At 32.2% G+C, this 23,792-nt stretch overlaps 1 long non-coding RNA gene across 2 annotated transcripts in view; it reads left to right on the forward strand.

Annotated features, from left to right (window-relative positions):
- Nucleotides 1–23,792, forward strand: part of LOC145683421 (uncharacterized) — a 199,349-nt gene that overhangs the window by 139,992 nt on the left and 35,565 nt on the right. The window contains exons 2-3 of one of the 2 annotated variants that reach the window (XR_014131087.1): nt 4,359–4,378; nt 13,274–13,297. This is a non-coding gene — a long non-coding RNA (uncharacterized LOC145683421). The remainder of the gene's footprint in view (nt 1–4,358; nt 4,379–13,273; nt 13,298–23,792) is intronic. The other variant, XR_014131088.1, reaches the window with a different exon arrangement.

Consider the following 23,792-nt stretch of genomic DNA (forward strand, 5'->3'; position numbering starts at 1 on the left):
GAATGTTACTGGGGGAGTGGCACAGCGTTCACCTACGGTGCTTGGGGTCCCTGGTTCGATCTCAGCTTGTCCGTGTGGATTTTGTGGTGGACAGACATCATGCTCATGGGCTTTCTCGGTGTTGTCCCGTTTCCTCCAACTTTCTTCATTTCACCATTTCATTCATTTCTCACTATCACCGTCTTCTTTATAATAACCAGCAAAAGCGTGGTACATAAAACTTAATGATTTCATTTTTTAAGAATGTTAGTTTTAACTAAGTAAAATATCTTAAGTCGCAAAATTTTTGCTGCTGGCACGTCGATAGCAATTTTAAATTCTGTAGTTCAGTGAAGATGAATTGAGATATGTCCTTTCTTTTGTTCATCGAAAAATTCCAGAACAACTATATGGGCACACGAACGAATGATATATCAGTTAATGAATATTAACAGAAACTTATGCTTTAACGTCCCTCAAACATGGCTTTTACTCCAAGAGGCCGTTGATTAATGGCATGAATGATTATGAAATATTTAGCCGAATGACAATGTGTGAGAATGCAAGAGAATCACTACAAAATCCACTGGCACAATGTTATTCACCACAACTTCAGATGGACTAGGATCAAACAAGAGACACATAGTACCACCAGTGCTTTTCCAATGAAGGCTGTATATGTATTAGTTACCTAGATTAGAAGAAGTGTTCCAGGAAATTGCGTATGTTATGTACATCTTCGATTGCCATATAGCATTTATATTATTGAAGAAATATTTTTGTTCGCAGAAATATGACATTTCTATTTGAGTATACTCCTTTATAAATGGCTAAAGGGACTCGGTCACCCATCAACGTAAGCCTAACTACTATTGATAGAAACTTGAAATTTCCAAAGAATGCTAGTGTTTTGACGGATGCAATGCATAATAAAGTATAAAATAAGATTGATATCCTAAGGATAGTGTTGGGGTAAAAATGATGTCTCCTTCTTTAAGACATTTGCACGTCTCAAAACTTATAGCAAAAAAATAATAAGAGACTTCCGAATACAGCTCACAGTTTACTGTTTCAAATAGCCAGTTCTCTTTTTATGACTTAATGTAATAGTACATTTAGAACATCACAGTGCTTGGTAAGTACAGAAAACATTGTTGTAGGTAAATCACACACGATTTTCGACCACAAAATACGCTAAAGAAAGGAGACTTGTTAAGAGATTCGTTCTCTATCCACAAGAGTGGAAAGAAACTTCGTAGTTGTTTCGGTAGCTATGTGTGCTATGTTCTTACTTTCTGTGCGGATTTAGTAGTTTTGAACCTGGTTCGAATCCTACTCGATGCTCTTACTTTTTTATTTTGCATTTTTCAGTTATTCTTACCGTACAATTTTATAGTATACGTATTGAGCAGAGGCGATGGAGAACTTTCTAATAATATCCTTAAATACGTTGTACAGGCGTAAAATGTTTTCAATATATCCCAATGTGATTCGTAAATTAGTGCAAATTACTTCTTGGATCGAACGGTAAAATTTTATTAACCTAAAAATAAAATGTCCAGATCACTATCAGCCCTAATACCTCATTCATCAGAAAGTAGTTCATATTATTATTATTACTATTATATTATATTATTACTAATATTCATGTTATTATTATACTCGTCTTTGTCGTGGGAGACTCGGGATCAATTTCCGGCGGCAACTCATGTTGTTTGGAAGCTACGTTAAATTATAAATTGACATCTAATATAGCCGAGCTGCTAAAACGTCTGCTAAGCTCAAAATCAAAATTATTATTATTATTATTATTATTATTATTATTATTATTATTATTATTATTATTATTATATGAACTGCATTCTGGTAGTGATGGACAAGGTATTAGGTCTGATAGTAATTTCCTGAACACTACAATTCGGAATTTATCTATAGGTTTACGAAAATGTTATGGATTAATGCAAGAAGTGATTTGCACTAAGAAGGAATTACATTGGGCTATATAGAGAAGGTTTTACGCCTGTAAATCTTCTTATTTTTTGGATAAATTAGAAAGTTGTTCATCACCTCTATGTAATATATGCACTACAAAAGTGTACGCCAAGAATGACTGAAAAATTACAAAATTAAAAAAATAAATCAAAAAAATTGGGTGGGATTCCAACCAGGTCAAAAGCATTGCACAGATTACTTAACAAGCATGGCTATCGCGGAAACTACAGAACACTACTTCTGTTGTGTTGATGCAGAACGAACTCCTTATCAACCCGTTTTTTTGTCACTTTTTTTTTTTTTTTTGTCGAGTAGGGTGTGTAACAACAAAGAACTGACAATTTCAAAATGCAAACTGTGAGCTGTGTTCCTAGATCTTGAGTCTTTTTTCATTCCTTTCATTCCCTTTTTTCATTCCACAGAATGCGTTGCTGCCAAAGTTTCAATTTTAAGGGAATCGAATTGGTTTTATATAAATTGAAGAAGTGTGCATTGGTTTCCAAGTATACTGTATATCAGAAATCACTCATATTAGGGTTGTGAAGCTCAGCACATACACAGTTCTTAAAAGTTAGAACGTTTTCGAAAATTGCTCTTGTAAAGGGAGTAAGGAACATGGGCGACGAGAAATAAGGAAAACTGTCTATATTCTATTTATTTCTCGGGGTGACGAAAGTTTCTTACAGTTTCAATGCATAGAAACAACAAACTACTTGTTAATCGTCATATGGGGTCCTGGTTTCTCTTAACCCTGGAACCGTACTCCGAGGCACTTTGTACCCCAGGGAATTTACGTTTGCTTTAGATTTTGGTCGGCAACTCTCACCGCTGCCATCTGCCGTGAGTTTTACTCGCCCTTGTCTGGCTATGAGCTGCTTTGTTTACTATGGTCGTGACACATTCCGTTTTGTCTATAGAACGTTGTTGAGACAGTCACTGCCCCAGTGTATGGTTATTGTAAGTTTTTTATTTACGTATACACATTTAATTTCCACAGTATTATGCATGCTTTTGTGTATTGTTTGCAGACTTTTAATTACAATGGATGAACTACAAACTGAGTAAAACATTTTAAATAAGTTAATACGTTCTTTTGAGCTTATCAACCTGCGAAATATGACGACAAGTCTGAAATTGAAAAAGAAGGAGACTTTTTGAAAGAGGATGGTAATATAAAATACGATTTTTACCTGGAGCCTCAGAAGCTGAATTCGTACCTAGTTCAAATGATCCAGAAGAGAATGATGAAAATGCACAAACATCGCATCTGAGAAAAAAGGTTGGGAAAACCCTTCAATAGGAAGGATCGAAGATGCAGTATCTGTCAACGAGACAAGAATTCACAATACACCATCTGTCCACGGTGGCTTTAGGAAATTTACTTGCAAAACATACTTCAGAAATGTTTGTGCCAATTTCAAGAAATAAAAATATATATATATATAAAAAGCCTTAAAGATAGTAGACTCCCAAATATTTACAAAAATTTAAGTCTTCTTTAATTTGATACATTACACACTTGTAAACCTTAGTAGTATTAAAAGTATGTTTTTTCAGGAGTTTAAGATCTAAATGATATATTCAAGTAGTTTTTCAATATAAATTAATAATTTCCATGACACAATGAGCTTTTATTTTTTTGGTACCCAATACCTCAAAGCACGGTTGGTGTAACAGAAATTCAGGTGTACAATTCCAGAGTTATTTCTTCTAAATTCGAGGTATCAGCACCTCCTTGAAATCATTTGTGCTCTCCAAATTGAACTGTACATAACTGCACTGATGACTCTCAGGTTTACATTCTGTTGGCAAATAGCAAAGTCCCATCATTAGTTTCACCGAAGTTTCCAATATAATTGATTATATGCTCCAGACTAAGCGTAACAGTTTTCACTGTATTCATTTGCGGAAACAACTACTCATGTCTTTCAATACAAGAGCGTAAAACATTTATGCTTTAGTATTGTTTTCAATTACTAAAAGATTGTTGACATTTTTTAGATAGACAATTGAATGCTATAACATAGGTACCACCATGAAGAAGTATACTGGTCATAAGTTAATGTGTTAAACGTTTAAGGCTATAGACAAAAAGTGTTGAGGCTATTTGAACACTTTCGGAAAATGAAAACATACTTAATAAAATAAATGTTTCGCTAATATTAGAAACAGCATCTATTGGAAACATGAATTCATTTGTCACATTTCGCAACATTAATTCCAAACATATATTAATAACATACAAAATGATACAAAGAGAATAAATATTTGGTAATTAGTTACTTAAAAAATACAAAGAAGAAACTACATATATCACTTGATTGGAGTAAAGGTCTATAAAAAGCATTAACATTGTAAAGATAATTCCATTTTCGTATGTTTTTCAGGGAAATAAGATATCATAAGGGTAAGTTGAATCATTTCTAATGCTAGTATTTCAGACATTTATGAGTTTGATGTATATTATTAGTAAAATCTGAAGTGTAATGGAAGGAACTAGTTCTTGATTTCCATATTGACCACAAAAGCATATACATTGTTCATTTTTTAAACTCCAAAGATCTTTTTGACTTTTTACATAGTTAACGAATAAGGTTCTACTCAATTTATATTCCAATGAATAATTTCACACCGATAATTAGCGTGGAATTTCATATGATCGCACGAACCCGTTATTTCACACACTACTTAATTTCAGAATCTTGCAACTACGTCTAAAATGCCGACTCTGAAAAAATTTCCGAATAAGCCAGACTCTGAATAACTAATCTGTGATTTGATTTCAAATATCACTTGAACATGAGTAAGTTTCCATTTTGCAGAAATAATTGGAGAAAATGTTACTCCTATCAAACTTGAAAGTCACAAATATTGCTCGAATTGTCTTCCTTGATTACATTTGCCAATTTCGATCGTATTTCAGTTGTTAGCAGTTGCCTTGAGCTGGAGTCTTTTATGTAATGGATAGCTGCTGTCTTCTTTTTCTCAACTCTACTGCGCATGCTATGAAGCCCCAAATGAAAAGTCAAATTTGTTAAACTCGTACTTGCCATCGGTTGCTGTATTAGGCTACCTGAACTGAGTGAATTCATCTGAGTGAATAATAGTTGTTCAGTCGTGGCTGCATGCCACGGTAAAAATCCCCGAAGTTCATCTTTGTGTGTCAAAGATATACTTTGGCAACTGCGCTTTCATTGTTTAAAGCAAGTTCTATTGTGTAGTTTTGAGATACAACGTTTTCGAAATTACAACCGAGTTGGACCATGTGATCTCTGATCGATTGTCTAAACACTGTCTTGAATAACAAAATTATTTGCATTGAGATCATTTTTGTATGTGCTGCAAATGTCTTGTCAGAGACAAACTGATAATCTTTCACCGCCTCCGAAGGAGACTTGACTCCGTCCCTGATTGAGATGGTAGATAAAGATAATTTTTCTGACGTCTAATTTGTCATTATGTAGCATGGTTTAGTAATTTAAAATATATAGCATTTCTGCGAAATTTTTAAAATTTTATTTGAATCAAATATATTCAATCTTACACTGGGGTGGTAGGGGAACGACTAAAGTTTGAAGTAGGGTGCATGACAAGTCAGTGTTCCTTATATTTCCAGTCAAATTCAGAAAAAAATAATTATGTATTAAAAATGAAGTACGGAATACATTTCCAGGGTACCTTTACGGGCATTATTTTTTTACAAACTTAATGCTACTTCGGAAACTGATCAGAGTGAATAGATGTGTATTTGAATAACAATTGAATAACAAAACTACTTGCGTAGTTTTTTCAGAGTATCAAGTTTAAGAAGAACGAAGTTTGTCTTCCACTGTTATCTCATTGTTCAAAGATACCCATGGTATAACAATTGTCCGGAAATCACGCGGCTGCTTCTTACATCAATTCATGAAGAAGAAGATGAGTACCAATATTAGGTACCAAAGTATAGTATTAAGGAAAAAGCCGCCTAACCTCTTTCAAAGATGTGTGGCACTTTTTAATACTTAGACTTGAAAAAAATACAGCTGTTTAAACGCGACTGCCTTTCTTTGAATTTCATGTGTGGATAACAATACAGTTCTTTTCGAATAGAAGAGGGAGAGAGGCAGATTTTATTAAACACGACTTTATATCTGATATGTTTGAACAATATGTAACTTGTGCTTACGGGCTAATTTCAATCCTCTGAAGTCAATCGACAAATGATTATGTATTACAGACCCAAAGATAACACTAGGCTCAGAAGTTCCAAAATTATATTGTATACGGAAACAGATAGTAGAATTAATTCTTTGGCACCTGAGACCTGGAGTTTGAAAGGAACTCACAGGGACTTCAAGAGGAATTTCTGTATTCATGATTAAAAGTTGTGAGTTTATTACCTGTTGAAGTAATGATACTTGCGCTTACATTACCCATACGCTGACATTTAATCAATACTTTTTTCCACATTTACCAAAAGGCTGGAACACGATAATAATCCTAAAAGATAGATGCACTATAGAAAGATTTTGCATGTCAATCCCCAAAAGGCAAGCTGTAAAATCCCATAGCCCTTTAAAAAATGAAGGAAAAATTTCTTCTTCACCTCCTACCTCCCAAAGGGTTCACATTCATCGAAAAAATGAAACTAAATTTCTTTAGTTTAACATCCCATTATTGTGCTTTTTATGCTAGAGGAGACAAATGATTAATGCAAGTGAAAGACTGTAAATTTAACTAGTGGGTTCTCAATGGGATTCCAACACAGAAACACGTACATGAGCTAGCCAATAAACCAGCGGATAGGTCTTCCAAAATGCTCGACTTCCACATTCTGCAAACTTGTCAGAATACATCCTTGGCTAGGACTCAAGAAAATAATAGATTTGTCAACGAAAATCATGCATTTAAAACAAACACAAGGATCGCGAGCCTTAACTTGATTTAAGCTTACAGTTACAAGTTATTGCGTAAGTCTTTAATCTATCAACCTTCATTAATCGTTTAGTCATTGAAATCTTATTCCTGTATTTTACAGGTTGCTATTCTTTTATAATGAAATCGAATAAAACGTAATAAACTTTTATACAATCTACTTCATACATGCTGAAAACTCACTTGTGTGCTATGTTGTTCGTAAATTGTTAATTTTCATGCAAATGTCATAATCCAAAATACATCTGCATTAATGCAGGAATAACCATTCCTTCATTCAGTAACAGTAGTTTATATTGGTAACTTCTGAGCCAAAATTCCAGGCCAATCCATTTACGGCATATCTTTGGCAAGCACAGAAGAGTAGCACAAAGCATTTATAGAAGGACCTATAAAACTTCTGGGCAGAAATTCCAGGCCAACCCATTTTGAACATATCTTTGACCAGCAGAGAAGGACCCAAAAATTCTTACAACAACTACACTAAGTTACATCGCGCTAGAGCATAGAGTTTGTAGTTACATTCATAAAAATTTGTATCTAAGAACTATAACTATATTACATCTACAAGTTATATATCATAAGTACAAGTTACATCTTATAACTACAATTAACTTATATCTACACTAAAAAAGAAGACAAACATTATCCTAATAAAAAGCAATTTAAACTTTATGGCATAATAACCATAAAACTCTTATATCTAACTAAAACTAATCTAACTAAATTAATCTTACATCCACAACTCTTCTATCTTATAACGCCCGCATGTGAGGGTGTTTATTCCATCCTTTAACACTAGAAGCACGAAGCAGTCATTTTGACTGCTTCAAGAAATATAATTTCGTATCACTTCTATAATGTTTTCGCTAAGGCCCTGAAATTGGCTGACTTTTAATATTTTTGTGTCTACTTGTTGATAATATTAACAATAAGTTTATGTCCCTTTTCACAGGGGCGCTAGTGTCAGTTATACCTAGAAGCACGAAGCAGTCATTTTGACTGCCTTATAAAGAGTATAGAAAATTAGTGTTTCTGTTTGTGATTTGCAAATGGCAGCATTACACACTTCTTATTTCTGTACAAAAGAAAAATTAAAACTTTTATTGATTGTAATTTGAGACACAAAAAAACTTATTGTTTTCTCTAACAACTTCATAGTATATTTTTCACTGTCTTACAAGATATCACATAGTGTGTTATTGTAGACAAACAAATTAGTTCATATACATGCGGCCAATAGTGAGTATGTATAGTTAGTTGAGGTGAACCGTGTACATGTGACATTTTACGATGAGACCTCAAGAAATACATGATCTCTTAGAAATTGAGTCTGAAGAAAAGAATGAAAATTTGCAGGATTCTAGTGAAGGGGATGGAAACGAGTGTTTTCGAACCTGAAGAGAACATTTTATAATCAAGTGATGAAGAAAAGGAATGATGATGGAGAATACAACGACAATAGTGGTGACAGTTTTATTGCTCCAGATGGAAAATGTGGACAAAATTGGATTTGGGACAAGGTGACGTTTACCGTCCATGTAAGCAGAATATTGTTCGCGAAGCCCCAGGACCGATAAATTTTGGCAAGAAGCGAGTGTCTGATAAAGAATGTAGCAGTGCTTTTCGTTTATTATTTGATGAGCCAATGAGGAGACATATACTAAAGTGCACTAAAGCTGAAGTGTATAGGCAACTGAACTAAACAAAATGGACTTCAACTCTTTCAGAACTACAATATTATTTGGGCTTTATTTACTGAGGTGCTAATAGTGCTCAGCAATATCCATTAGGGTCTCCTGGAAAAGAACAACCGGGTCACTAATTTAAAAGTAAACAACGAATAGGGAAAGGTTGTCGAGTTGATTTTAGTTTAGCGCCCCTTTCAGCAGCGAGGCTATATGAGACGTGGACCTACTGATTAACGTGGAATCCGAACCACATGAGCTCCCGCCGGGAATCGAACCCGGGTCTCCCACGCCAAAGGCGCGTACGCTAACCGCTTAGCCACGAGGGAGCTCGAATAGGGAAAGGCTCTGTGAAAGAAAACGGTACTTTAAATTTGATGAAAAGGGAACAAAATCTCTAGGACTTCAAATGGACAAATTCGCACTCGCGTCAGAACTTTTGGATGCATTTACTGAGAAGTGCACAAAATGTTAGAAACCGCATGACGTCATCGTTGACGAGCAACTCTATTCCACAAAAGTCAAATGTCGATTTCACCAATAAATGCCAATTAAATCCAATAAACTTAGCATCAAGTTCTGATTACTTGCCGGCGTGCATTCAAATTATGTCCTAAAGACTTTCCATATCTGGGCAAGGATTTGGAATGCCCTGCTGGGACACAGATAAGTGAATTTGTGGTGTCTAGTTTGATAAATCCATTCACTGAAAGGGAATAAGTGTTACATGTGATAACTTCTTCACGACAAGGAAACTAGCTGAATCTTTTAGGGCTAAATGTACTAGTTTAGTTAGGACAATAAAACATAACAAGAGAGTTTCCTAAAGGTTTTGCAACCTCAAAAAACAAAGACCTCTATCACTGTGATGTTTACCATGACCAGAGTGGTAATATATTAACTGTCTACAAATGTAAGCGGATCAAAAGTGTTTGTGTCTTGAGTTCCATGCATAAGTAAGTATCCATTTCCGCAACACCAAAGGAAATGACCCAAAACTATAACATATTACAGTCAGATGAAGTTTGTTGTGGACATCGTGGATCAAATGGTAAAGAAATACACAGTGCAATGTGCGTGTCGACTGTGGCCAATGAACGTTCTTTTCAACTTGGTTGATTTTACATTCTTGACTTCGTGGATAGTATACGAAGAAGCTACTGGAAAGAAAATCAGTTGGCTACAATATCCCGACGTTTGGCCAAAGAGATGATGGTCAATGTCACTAATGACAGGGAAAGTGTATCTGAAGATAGGGAAGTTCCTTCCACACGCAAGCGAATACAATGTCAAGTACGATTATGAAAAGCTATAAAAGAGCAGACATATGTTTCAAATGTCGAAAGTACATTCGTGGATAGTGTACTGGAGAGATCCGAAAGCGAATTATCTGCTCCAAGTGAAAGTGACACTGTAATTCCTCCTCATATTTTCGAAAGGTACCATAGAAAATGTTATTTTACGATTACCGTTTATTATCTAACGAGAGTTGACAGTAATCTTTGGTTATTTTTATTATTTTAAAATCTATGATACTAAATTTATTGTATTCATAAATATTTTGATATTACATATTTGATGTGCGTAATGTTTATAAATAAACATTATAAAATAAATAATTTGCTTGATAGGGTTACTTGTAGATATGTCTCAATAAGAAAGTCACAAAATACAGTCATGATGTGACATCATAAGTTTCCTTTTTAGCCAGAAATGGAAAGCAGTCAATTTGACTGCTTCGTGCTTCTAGGGGGTTCAAAATTTCCGTGCTTCTAGTGTTAAGACATCTTTTACCATCTACACAAATTAATGCTAGTTTGTTTACTTCTACACTGTACAAGTCGTGCTTATAATTTCTGATTAAATTCATCTCTTTATAATATTCTTTTTGATTGAACAAACAGTTTTATAATCGTTATATGAAAGTTCTTTACTTATAACATTTTTTAACTCCTTTTGCTTTTTTACAACATTTATTTTTCGAATTTAATTGAATACATCTTTTATCTTAAACCAACAAATTCTTCCGTGATTGTTCCTTGAAGTTCATCTTTCATTTTACCCAGTACTTTCTTGTTTATTTGTGGTAAAGCCAGTTCTCTTTTTATGACTTAATGTAATAGTACATTTAGAACATCACAGTGCTTGGTAAGTACAGAAAACATTGTTGTAGGTAAATCACACACGATTTTCGACCACAAAATACGCTAAAGAAAGGAGACTTGTTAAGAGATTCGTTCTCTATCCACAAGAGTGGAAAGAAACTTCGTAGTTGTTTCGGTAGCTATGTGTGCTATGTTCTTACTTTCTGTGCGGATTTAGTAGTTTTGAACCTGGTTCGAATCCTACTCGATGCTCTTACTTTTTTATTTTGCATTTTTCAGTTATTCTTACCGTACAATTTTATAGTATACGTATTGAGCAGAGGCGATGGAGAACTTTCTAATAATATCCTTAAATACGTTGTACAGGCGTAAAATGTTTTCAATATATCCCAATGTGATTCGTAAATTAGTGCAAATTACTTCTTGGATCGAACGGTAAAATTTTATTAACCTAAAAATAAAATGTCCAGATCACTATCAGCCCTAATACCTCATTCATCAGAAAGTAGTTCATATTATTATTATTACTATTATATTATATTATTACTAATATTCATGTTATTATTATACTCGTCTTTGTCGTGGGAGACTCGGGATAGGTCTTCCAAAATGCTCGACTTCCACATTCTGCAAACTTGTCAGAATACATCCTTGGCTAGGACTCAAGAAAATAATAGATTTGTCAACGAAAATCATGCATTTAAAACAAACACAAGGATCGCGAGCCTTAACTTGATTTAAGCTTACAGTTACAAGTTATTGCGTAAGTCTTTAATCTATCAACCTTCATTAATCGTTTAGTCATTGAAATCTTATTCCTGTATTTTACAGGTTGCTATTCTTTTATAATGAAATCGAATAAAACGTAATAAACTTTTATACAATCTACTTCATACATGCTGAAAACTCACTTGTGTGCTATGTTGTTCGTAAATTGTTAATTTTCATGCAAATGTCATAATCCAAAATACATCTGCATTAATGCAGGAATAACCATTCCTTCATTCAGTAACAGTAGTTTATATTGGTAACTTCTGAGCCAAAATTCCAGGCCAATCCATTTACGGCATATCTTTGGCAAGCACAGAAGAGTAGCACAAAGCATTTATAGAAGGACCTATAAAACTTCTGGGCAGAAATTCCAGGCCAACCCATTTTGAACATATCTTTGACCAGCAGAGAAGGACCCAAAAATTCTTACAACAACTACACTAAGTTACATCGCGCTAGAGCATAGAGTTTGTAGTTACATTCATAAAAATTTGTATCTAAGAACTATAACTATATTACATCTACAAGTTATATATCATAAGTACAAGTTACATCTTATAACTACAATTAACTTATATCTACACCAAAAAAGAAGACAAACATTATCCTAATAAAAAGCAATTTAAACTTTATGGCATAATAACCATAAAACTCTTATATCTAACTAAAACTAATCTAACTAAATTAATCTTACATCCACAACTCTTCTATCTTATAACGCCCGCATGTGAGGGTGTTTATTCCATCCTTTAAGACATCTTTTACCATCTACACAAATTAATGCTAGTTTGTTTACTTCTACACTGTACAAGTCGTGCTTATAATTTCTGATTAAATTCATCTCTTTATAATATTCTTTTTGATTGAACAAACAGTTTTATAATCGTTATATGAAAGTTCTTTACTTATAACATTTTTTAACTCCTTTTGCTTTTTTACATTTATTTTTCGAATTTAATTGAACACATCTTTTATCTTAAACCAACAAATTCTTCCGTGATTGTTCCTTGAAGTTCATCTTTCATTTTACCCAGTACTTTGTTGTTTATTTGTGGTACCTTGTATTCGTCATTTTTTGGATAATCGCTTGTATCGAAGTAATAAAATATTTAGTCTTCGTACATGTTTTCGTTCGAATTTGATAAATGTAACTATCTGTATCTGTGTAACAAATTTCTATTTTGTCTTGGTACTTAGGTGTCATCACATTATAATGAAAATTGTGCATTAAATGTTTTGAGAAATCTAAAATTGGCATGCCAACATAAATTAGTTTGTTAAATTGCACTTTAACTTTATTCATGGTACAGCTACTAAATTTTCTGTAAAAAATGTAATGCTTTTATACTTTGGTTTTGTTACAAGCTTCTCACTTTGTCTCATCACTTACTAGTTTAATGTTAATTCTCTTTCTAATATTTTCCATAATCTTTCTAAAAAAGGAATTGCTCATTAGCTTATAAAATTCTTTCTCAAAATCATTTGTTGCTTTAACTCTCATCTGTCTGTTTAAATCTATGTAATTCTTTAACCAATCTGGTTGTTCAAACTATTACTCGACTAATTTTCTTAAGATTTAATCCAAGTAATAAACATTGTTTTAAGTTTCGATAGTGAATTATATATATTTTTTTATGATATAAAGTTGTCAACACTATTTATTGTTTTGAACCAGGTGTGCACATATTTTAAGAAGCTAATATATAGTCTTTGTGATAGTCATGCAATTCTTTTAGATATTCAAGACCAACTCTAAAATGTAACCTTTTTCTCAAATATCAAGAACATTTGCAAAATCTGCTTCTTTTATTTCTTTTTCAGTTAACCAATTAAATCCATTAAATGGTAAGTTTTGGCTCATTGCCCATCCTTACAAGTTGTTAGCATCCAAGTACACTATGTAAGAATCTTTTTATTTTCATTATAATCTTCCATAAATTTGTTGTTTGCTTTTACAAATATTTTAGAACATTGTGAAATTCCCCCTCTTATGACTTTCTCTATGATTAATACCATATCATAATCTATTAATAACTCTAATTCTATATTTGTCATCTTTAATATTGCATCCCAAGCTGGTGCTGTCATATACGAAGCAGGATCAAAACCATAAACTTTAAGACATGTTTCCCTAAAATTCTCGAATATATCTGCTAACGATAATACGTTGATTTTTAAATATAAATCATGGTATTGAACGGAATTGTTAATGTTAAATATTTCTAATACCTTCTTTGCACGCTCATAATCTTCATCACTTATATGCGTGTTAGTAAGCTTATTGAAGAATGCTTCTTTTGCTGGAAATTTTTATTCTCTAAACCTATTCCAATCGTTAACATAATCATATGGATAAACACCTTTTGTTGTTGTAAGTTCAAATTGTTCTTCATTAGGGTAGAAGTGTTGTGTATGAGTCATTTTTTCTGTTGTTAGGTTTGATGATAAGTTGTCTAAACTAGAAGCCATAAATCTAAATGAATCATTTAATGTTAATTTGATTGTTCCCACCTTTTTACTGATCAAATGTAGCGCTCTTCGTTATTAGGTATTATTTCAATTGATTCTTTATTGCATCTAAGCCCTTTAATGAATAAAAGCAAGTCGTATCCTGTTAAGTTTAACTTTTAAGTTGGAATACTTTACTTTGGAACTTTCACTTTTAAACTGCAATTATTATGTAAAGGGGTTATAAACTCTCATGTTATTTGATTATGATATTCAACTTTATAATTTTTTGCAGTATATTTTTCTTTGGCATAATAAGAAAATTCTAATTTATTAAACTTTCTTCTTTGTTTCTTTGTTAAAGGTAATTAATTGTTTAGCTTATAAATGTTTGATATCATTTTACTTTTTTTCTGCAATTTATTTATGAACTTTTTAGCTGCATTTTTACCTCTAGTTAATTATTTCTTGGTACTCGTTCAGGATGTGAATTTGTAGAATATAAGGCTCTGAATAATGAGTATAAGAAACATTTTTAATCTTCATTTTTTACATTAATTACTGCCTTTTTGTTATGAATTTGTTTAGGTAATTCTATGCATGATGATTCTCTGTATGGTACGTATGTAACGATTGCTAGTTCTAAATAGTAAATGTTTATAAGATCCAGCCAGAACCTCTAGCTTGAAACTCATCCATTCTTTTTCTTTAAGCTTGCTTAATATTTGTTAGTGCTTCTTTAAAATTGGGTGATTCGTATAATCCTCAGTTTTCAGTATTAAAATAAAACCCTTGAATTTCTTTTCCTTTCTTGTATTTACAACTTAAACGTAGATTAACTTTCAACGACCCATGCTTTTGGAAGCTGAATTGTATTCTGTTTACTATACGAGCTTCGGATGTTGTTTTAATATAATATTCAAACGGATCTTCTGGTTTGTATTATGTTGTAAATCTCCATGTTTTAATCTTGATCTAAATTTAGTATTTCGACGTATTAGATCGATTGGTATTAACGTTGATTTTTGGTTTTTCAAATACTTCTTGTTTAAATGGAAATATCTCCTTTCTATGTACATTTACTTTCGGTTCTTCTTGTAAAAGTTTGTCTTTGAGAAAAATATCTTTAGTAGTTTTTCTGTTTATTTTTCGTATAAGTTAGTTTTTGTTTAGTTGGCTATAGTTTTTAGTTTGTTTCCTCTAGCTTTTAGTTTAAGCTGTGTTACATTCAAGTCATTATAGTCGTCTACATCGTAGAATGGTAGTTGCAAAAGATCTTCATGTTCAATAGGTTCTGCTTTTCTTAATTGCGAATAACATTTTACCCCCTTTTCTTTACATAAGCTTTTGATTTAAACTACTGTATGTTTAGTTAAATTATTCATTATTAATCTCTCGTTTTTATTATACAAAAATAAATTAAATCATTTTGGTTATCTAATACAACAGCTGATACTCATGTGACGTAGGAAATTTTAATATTTATTAATATATTTTATTAACACAGGGCCTTAATGTGAATAACCCATCAAAACTACTAATGATCTAATGAAAACTAATTCATTTTTAATTTTTTTTTCCAAATCTACCTCATCATGATCATCAATATCATATGTAGGCTCAAGTTCTTTGTCACTATCCAAGTTTGATTCTGGTGTATATCCTTCTAGTGCTGCATTCTCTTTTTTCTTTTAATAACATTTCTTTTTCTTTTAATATTTTTTGATTTTCTAGTAGTGTTGGTGTGAGTTGAAGATCTTGAAGAATAAGGTTATATTTATTATGTAACAAATTACAATGCTTCTTCATATTTATTATATAAATAATTAAGCAAAATGAATATTATTTTTATTATAATAAGACGTTATGGAAAAGAAAACTACTGCTCAACTTAATATTATAGAGAGAACAGAATACATATTTATTCAAAGCTTAGAAAAGCTTAAATAATAACCTTAATAAACAAGCACAAAAATAATACTTTAACAACAATTACCACAAATTCACTACAACCGGGCTAATAAGACAAAACAATGATGAATAAAGATGAACTTATAAAAAACATGATTCAAAAATTAAATTCTGGACATATTGTATACTACTTTCAAAATCCGACTTGTAGAAAACTAGTCATAGATGTACTTAGTAGTCGAAAATTCAAAGAATGGAAACAAATTTCCGAAATAACGAACTTTTTCGATAAGTTTCTACATACCTTCGAAAACAAGATACATTGGTGTTCAGTTACATCAAAATATAAACTATCATTTTCTTTTATTGAACGTTATTAAGAACACATCAATTGGGTTAGATTATCAAAAAGAAAGAACTTACTTAAACACGAAAACCTTTTAATAATTTATGGTGATAAACTTTTCTTGGACAAATTGTATGAACGGAGTTATGGCTTATGGTGTTATCGTTATTTAAAATCAGAATTTGTACTAAACCATAAAGAATATACAAGACAACATATTCATTGGGAAGACTGCACGTATGAATATGCTCAACAAATGACTAAAGGTTTTCTTATTGAGTTTAAAGAAGAAGTTGATTGGCTCATGTTCAGTGAAGAAAATAACTGGAGAAAGTATTCACAGAAACAAGCTATTGAAATTTGTGCACAATTCTAAGAATATCTACATTGGGACACACTCTCTTATAAAACAGATTTACTCAAACTTACGTTCCTGAAAACTTTTTAAAGACAAACTCTGTTGGCATATAGTTTCTAAACGTGGTTGCCTCACAGGAAAAGAACTAACAGCCTTCTGGAGCGTATTTGATTCTCTTATCGATTGGCGATCCATTACACCACTGCTAGACGAAACACACGTGAAAAAATATCGAAATAAAGTTTATTGGCCAAAAGTTTGTTTACACGATAAAAGCGAAAAATTCATTCTCAAGTTCGAAAGCAAAGGTTTAGAATTAAACAGGATAATACACACTTGTTGCAATTAGGAAGTTCTCTGAAAACTTTCTAATGCATATCATGAACAAGATCAATATGGTTGAATTTTTAAGAATAAATAAGCATGCTCACGATTCCCTCAAAAACAAACTAATGCTACTTTTAACAGATTTACGTTTAATAGAGAACTCAATAGAATGCCCAATATGTACAGAATCAAAACCTCAATTATGTAAAACGACGTGTAAGCATGTGTTCTGTGTTGAGTGCATGCTTACCTGGTTAAGAGATAATAACACTTGTCCTTTGTGTAGAAAACATATTAAAATTAGCAACAATAACAACAACAATGAATATCCTGAAAAATATCTTGATTTTGATAATCCAATTATTTATGATTACACTGAAGAAAAAGAAGAAGGAGTTAGGATAGTACACTGGAACTAGCAACAATAAAAATTGGATGTTGAGTAACGTGTTTTAGTTTTAAATTTGTCCAGCTTTTATGAAATAATAATCATAAAATTTATATTGAAAAATATCTACACGAGATTAGAATGTTAACACATAAACTTCCAAATTTTAACTAAATCTTCTTCTGATAGAAATATTTAAACACATGATCACATAAACATCCAATTTTTTAACTAGATCTTCTTCTGATAGAAATATTTAAAACTCATTACCCTTACCTTTATGAATATCTAGTTCTTGTTGCATGAAGTTGAATAACTTAACACTGTTGGGATCTCTCAAGTTTTCGTATATTATCTCATGGTCTGGATATTTTTCTTCTGCTTCATTAAGAGGTTTATATACACTTCTCTTTTGGCATCTGATAGCATAATAAAGGAAAGGATCGCTAATTTTGTTCTTCTTGTATATGATTAGACAATTATGTTTTGAAACATCATCTGTATATGGTGCTGCTATTTCTTTTAAATCATCGATCTTAAGGCATAAGTCTTTAATCTGTTTTCCTATATCTTGTATTCATGTTTGGAGTATTTCGTTGTTGTTGCGATATTGATGAAAGTCTTGAGTGAAATAATCTATAATATCATAACACTTATCATAAAAGTCTTGAGATATCCATAAAGCAATAGCGAAATATATTTTCTTATGCACATATGTCCCGGAAATTAATAAGTCTTTCTCGTTTGCTCCTTTTGGATCTATATAATACTTTCAATTTAGCTGGGATTAACCATAGGAGAGGTGATTGCAGTAATGCAGACAGTGGAAACAATCTGCTGTTTATTGTTTTGGAAACTATACATATAAGAGTAAATGATAGACAACAATGAAACTTCTTTGTCTGCAAGCTAAATGAACTTTAGAAGAAAAGGAATTGAAACGCGACTGCAACATAAATTTAACGATGATGCTTTTCATTGAATTCAATTTATTTATTTATTTCGGGAAACCAAAAGGCAAATGCCTAATTACAGTTTTCCCTTATTTTATGGTAATACACTTAAAATACACATATAATAATATGATGTCAATTGTAACGTAATACACTCTAAAATACATATATAATAAAATAATAATATGAAAGCAAATGATACGTTAATATACAGATAGCTTGATATATAGGATACAGCAAATTTATATAGAATGAAGATTTTGTTTATTACTAAAAATGTCTATATCTGGGTGTTCTTGTGACATCTTATACAATATACACAATTCTCTGAAAAGCGATACATCCAATGACTTAGTCCTTTGCGCTGAGGAATGGAATATGTCATTATTGGGACTCGTTGATCTTTGTGGGCCGCGAATTTTGATTTCTGATAACAAATATTCTGAATCTATTGCACCATGAATTATTTAAGAAAGATAAAATGAAATGACTTCTTCTGCTTTCAAGACATTGTAATGAATACATGTTTAAAAGACCTTCGTAGATCTCAAATGTTCGATATATACCTGCTTCTTTATATGTCAAAAAGCGCACATATTTATTTTGAATGTTTTCCATTTTATTTGTATATTCCCTACTATTAAAAGCCCATATTATCGCTGCATATTCCACCTTCGACTGTACATATTCAGTGCATAATATTTTGAGGACATTTGTGTTAGAAAAATCACCTCCTAATCTCATCGTAAAGCCAAAGTTCCTAAAGGCCTCACCAAAAACTCTGTTGACATGAATATCGAATGATAGCTTTGACTGCAGAGTGACTCAAAGATCAGTAACATAATCCACTCTTTCAATTGGCGTTTGATTAATAGTATACTAATTGCGTACATAGTTTATTTTCCTGGTGTACGATACTACTTTGTATTTTCTAATACTTATTAGCAATTGTTTGATTCACACCATTGGGAAATAGCGTTAATGTCACTCTGCAAAGAAACTGCGTCTAATTCCGTGGAGATACAGCAATGGATTTTTAGATCGTCAGCAAACGATAGTTTGTGGAAAGATGTTATTACAGGTGGTAAATCGTTAACAAATAGTATAAAGAACAGTGTTCGTAAGTTCGAACCCTGAGGCACACTAGAAGCTACGACATATTCCTTAGTTGAAATATTCTTGTATATAATGCGATGTTTCTGTTGTCAAAGATAGGACGCTATAAGTTGCTGAAGATTTTGTGAAAAATTGAATGTCACAAGTTTCGCGAGATATATATCATGACTAATTCGGTTGATCGCCTTAAAGAAAAATGTATAAATTACATCTACTTGTTCCTTTCTACCAATTTGATTAGCTATAAAATGTGTGAGTTCCGAGAGATTGATTACAGTTGTTCTCTTTGAAACCATGAGGCATGAAACTATGTTGAAAGGGAGATATTATTGACCGTACATGTGTATAATGTTTTTCGTATATAATTATTTCAAATACGTTAGATGGGACAGATAGTAGGGTTAACGGTCGATATTTTTTTATTTGGTCAGTAGGACAGCCTGTTTTGGAAATGGGACAGACGTCACCAATCTTTGATTCCGTGGAAAGTGTAGACGAAGCTATTGACTTGTTAAAAGTAACTTGTAGGGGATGTTTCAGTACTTTTGAGCAGCCTTAGTGGTATATGGTGGCATTTTGTTCGGTCCACAAGTTTTTTAATGGCATTCTGCACATCATCTATTTCTATAAAGTTAATGTTTGATTTATCCAGTATTTCCGAATTATTGTGCTGCTCCATAGGAATAAGATGTTGTCACTTGAAAATTTGTGTGTCACTTATTGTGTGTGTAAATTATTGTGTCACTTGAAAATTTGCCATAAACGCACTTGCAATATCAGCATCGTTAATCAAAGTTTGACCATCATAACGAAAGACATTACTACCCGAATTAAATTTTCCATTCTTAACATACGCCTAGAAAGTCTTAGGTTTATTTATAATATTGGCCTCACAGTTGTTTAAATATATATTGTATGCACTAGAAATTTATTTTTAAGAAGCAGCTCTCAATTCTTTAAATTTATTGTAGTGATAACGTGCGTTCCAAGAACCCTACTTCCATTTCTTATAGTAGTAAGATTTGCTCTTAATTGATCAAATTATGTTACTTGAAACCCAATTAGGATAAATGAATTTAGCTGTTTTTCTCGGAGTGCACCGATCAAAAACAGAATAGATTATATTATAGAAAGAATCCTCCTCTTGCTACCTACCCAGGTAACATTCATATTTATTCCAATTGTAGAACTACTAATTTGTTAGCACTTGAGATATTTTGAAAGTGAAAGTTCAAACCATCATTTAAAACTTTTGATTCATTGAATATATATTCATCATTGCTTAAGTGTTTGGTAAGAATCAAGGATGTAAAAAACTGAAAAATTCTCAAGTTGTCCGCTGCATCACAGTCACAATGTGAATAAATCGGAGAAACAAATTGGAATGAAACTAAAAGAAAGCCAACTCAAAATACAGGTACATCTAATCTAAATTAATTTTTGATTGTTCAGGAGACAATGCCAAAAGAATTAATTACCACCCGATTCTCCTATCTTATATAAAGTACATTTCATTTCGGACTGGCTTACATTCAACGAATATCAGCAAGAAAGTACGGAAAGAAGGTGTGTCTTCAGAGGGTATGTCAAGGGTTTAACAAGAATAGTTCTTAATGAAAGATAACCTTAATGATAAGCATTACAAGAGATCGAAAAAAGGAAAAGAGCATTTACCTCAAGATAAAATATGAAAAGTCCGTTGATATACGGCCAAGAAAACTAATATATCATTTATATCTCGGCACAATCAGATAGTATTCCTTGAGGCAGCTATTTCTTTCCTGAATGTAGCGAGTATCATTTACAATAAAGACTGCAAATTAGAAAAATATATATACTGAAGATAATTACTAGTGTAGTTCATTTAATTTCTAGAATTCATTGGAGTTACAGAAAATTCAAGGAAAGTTAGATATATTTGCCTAATTCTAATTGTAAGGGAAAACAAAATGCATGCTTTAGAAATGAATTCGAGTGAAGAAACAAATAACATCTTTTTAATTGATCCGTCGTAACAAGTTTTACGTCAATATCTAACAAATCAAATTTAATTTCCCAAGCTCTAGACTAAAAAAGGAAAGGAAAGAAAGACTTACTATTTAAATTTCGCAATGTAATACGCATAAATATTTTAAATAAGGAAGCTACTTCAAAAAACATTATCAGGTGTAATTATTCTTGTAATGCTATGTTATAAAATCTGGTTCTATTTTACATGTAATAAATGATATCAGTATTAATATTTTAACAAACATTTAGTTATTCAACACTTTTAAAAAGGTTTATTTTAACTATGGAAGCGCACATATTTATATTGTTAGCTTATTAATTATTCAATTGTAGAAAGTACATGATTTCGTATACGAGAAACTGGCATTGCATATAACGACCAGTTACGTTGAAAATTAGCATTGTTATATTTATATGTTTTTTTATCGTTATTTGAACGTTATACCTGTATGAAAATTAGCTTTATAATTTTATTCGCACATTCTACATTGAATAACGTATCTACAGTTCAGCAATAAGAGTAGCCATCTTCCATGAGAGGTATACTAATTGCTCCAGTTCCCAAACCAGTTGCTTTGAAACGTTTGGCATGTTGTGCTTACTATTGAATAAACCTGAATCACTAATAACTGATAATTATATAGAGAGACATTAGCTATGAAAAGTTACCTTTGCATATCGTTAAACACTAGGTATTTACACTCGTCTACATAAGAATAATCCTTACTAAAGTTTAATATATTGGAATTAACCTTCCAGTGCATTGACATCTAACATTTTATCACGAATGCGCCACAAACCTATAAGAAACTTATTTAGTTCACACCAGTTACCGATTTTACATCATATTAATAAGAATATTGCAGTCGTGTTCTTCGTGTAAATCATCGTGCAACTAGAGTACATTATAATAATGTTGCAACCATTTTCTTTCCGACATGAACGTTAGGCTCAAATCTCATTCATAGTTTACAGTAGTATTCGTATTAACGATGACTGATCATATCACCAGATCAACATCCATCATCATACTGCTTGAGGTAAAAAAAATTGTATCATATATGTAACGGCGAAATTAACGTCGACATTTAAAAGGAACGAAGAGATGAGCCTTAACCTGCCCACTCATTTAATCAATCAGAATGGAAGGAAGTTAAAAAGAAATATAGTGTTGAGGTTGTGGAGAATTCGTGAAGTGAAAGAAAGAAAAAAATAATCGTTATTATAATGAGAGATTCAACAATAATTGAGGTGGAGCCAAGGATCTTATAAAATAGAGGATCTTCCCCATATATATCTTCATCCTATTAAATAATGAAGCCAGAAAACAACCGAGCATCGGCACGTCTGATTGGCTACTCTCGTTTATGACATTTACTGATTGGCTACTTTCGTTTCCGCCATGTTTGTTGGCTCAAAACATTGCGATCCTATTGGGCGGAGTGGGCAGAGTAGGGGTGGCGAAACTGTGACGTATGGCTTCAAGATTTTATTGTAAGGGCAGATCCTCTATTTATAAGATCCTTGGGTGGAGCGTAGAATTGAACGTGATCATACTTATCCAATCAGAATGAAAATAAGCGCAAAGCTTAATCTTGAATTTGTGTTGATAATTGAGCATAAAAGGAATATTAGCGCCTACATTACAACAGAGGAATATTCACCAAAATTTGAAAAGAAGAGTGGGACTAGACCTATGCAGTTCAGTACCTTAGCCGTTTGGAATTGAGACTATGAGAGGAATAGTCTTGAAATTGTGCTAATTAATAAGCACAAAACGAAAAGTTACCCTTATATTTCAACGGAAAATGCTCCAAAATTTGGAGGAAGGAGTAGAAGCATGAAATTCACCTTATTCAGTTAACCAATCAGAATAGATTTATCTTAATTTGAGTTTAGCTTCCCTTATAAGAGGCTATCTGAGATGTTGATGTGCAACTAAATATGGGAGCCGAAGAGCATGAGATCATGTAAGGAATCGAATTAGGGCCTCCTGCGTTGTAAGCGAATGTTGTCCACACAATCAAATAGGATCTCTTGAAAGGATTGAAATGAAAACTAATACCTCAAAATAAAACTGAATAGGAACACTTTAAAAACATAACAAAATAATGAAAGGCCGCCTCATGACACAGGACCATAAATGGAAGGCACAGCGCGGAATGAAAATAAATTTTCGTTATCACCTACTTTACACAATTTCAGCCCTTTTTAAAGAAAATATCATGATTCAGTTTTTTATTGAGATAAATAGGAACAATTTTGCTATCTATGCGGTCCCATCAACATTAAATTTTGAAATATTTTACAAAATTATTTATGACGACACAGCACAGAAAGAAAATTAGTGCTGTTTATCCGATCCTCAAAATGGAGCAAGGAATATTTTCTTTGTTGATGCCACAATAAAACATTTTCGTGTATCTTTCGGCTCTATGTTTGTTTCTCTGTTGTATCGTAAGCATAAAATTAACACTAAACTG

The sequence above is a fragment of the Thermobia domestica genome, chromosome 4 (genome assembly GCF_964235325.1).
Source record: "Thermobia domestica chromosome 4, izTheDome1.hap1.1, whole genome shotgun sequence".
In the NCBI taxonomy this organism is placed as follows: domain Eukaryota; kingdom Metazoa; phylum Arthropoda; class Insecta; order Zygentoma; family Lepismatidae; genus Thermobia; species Thermobia domestica.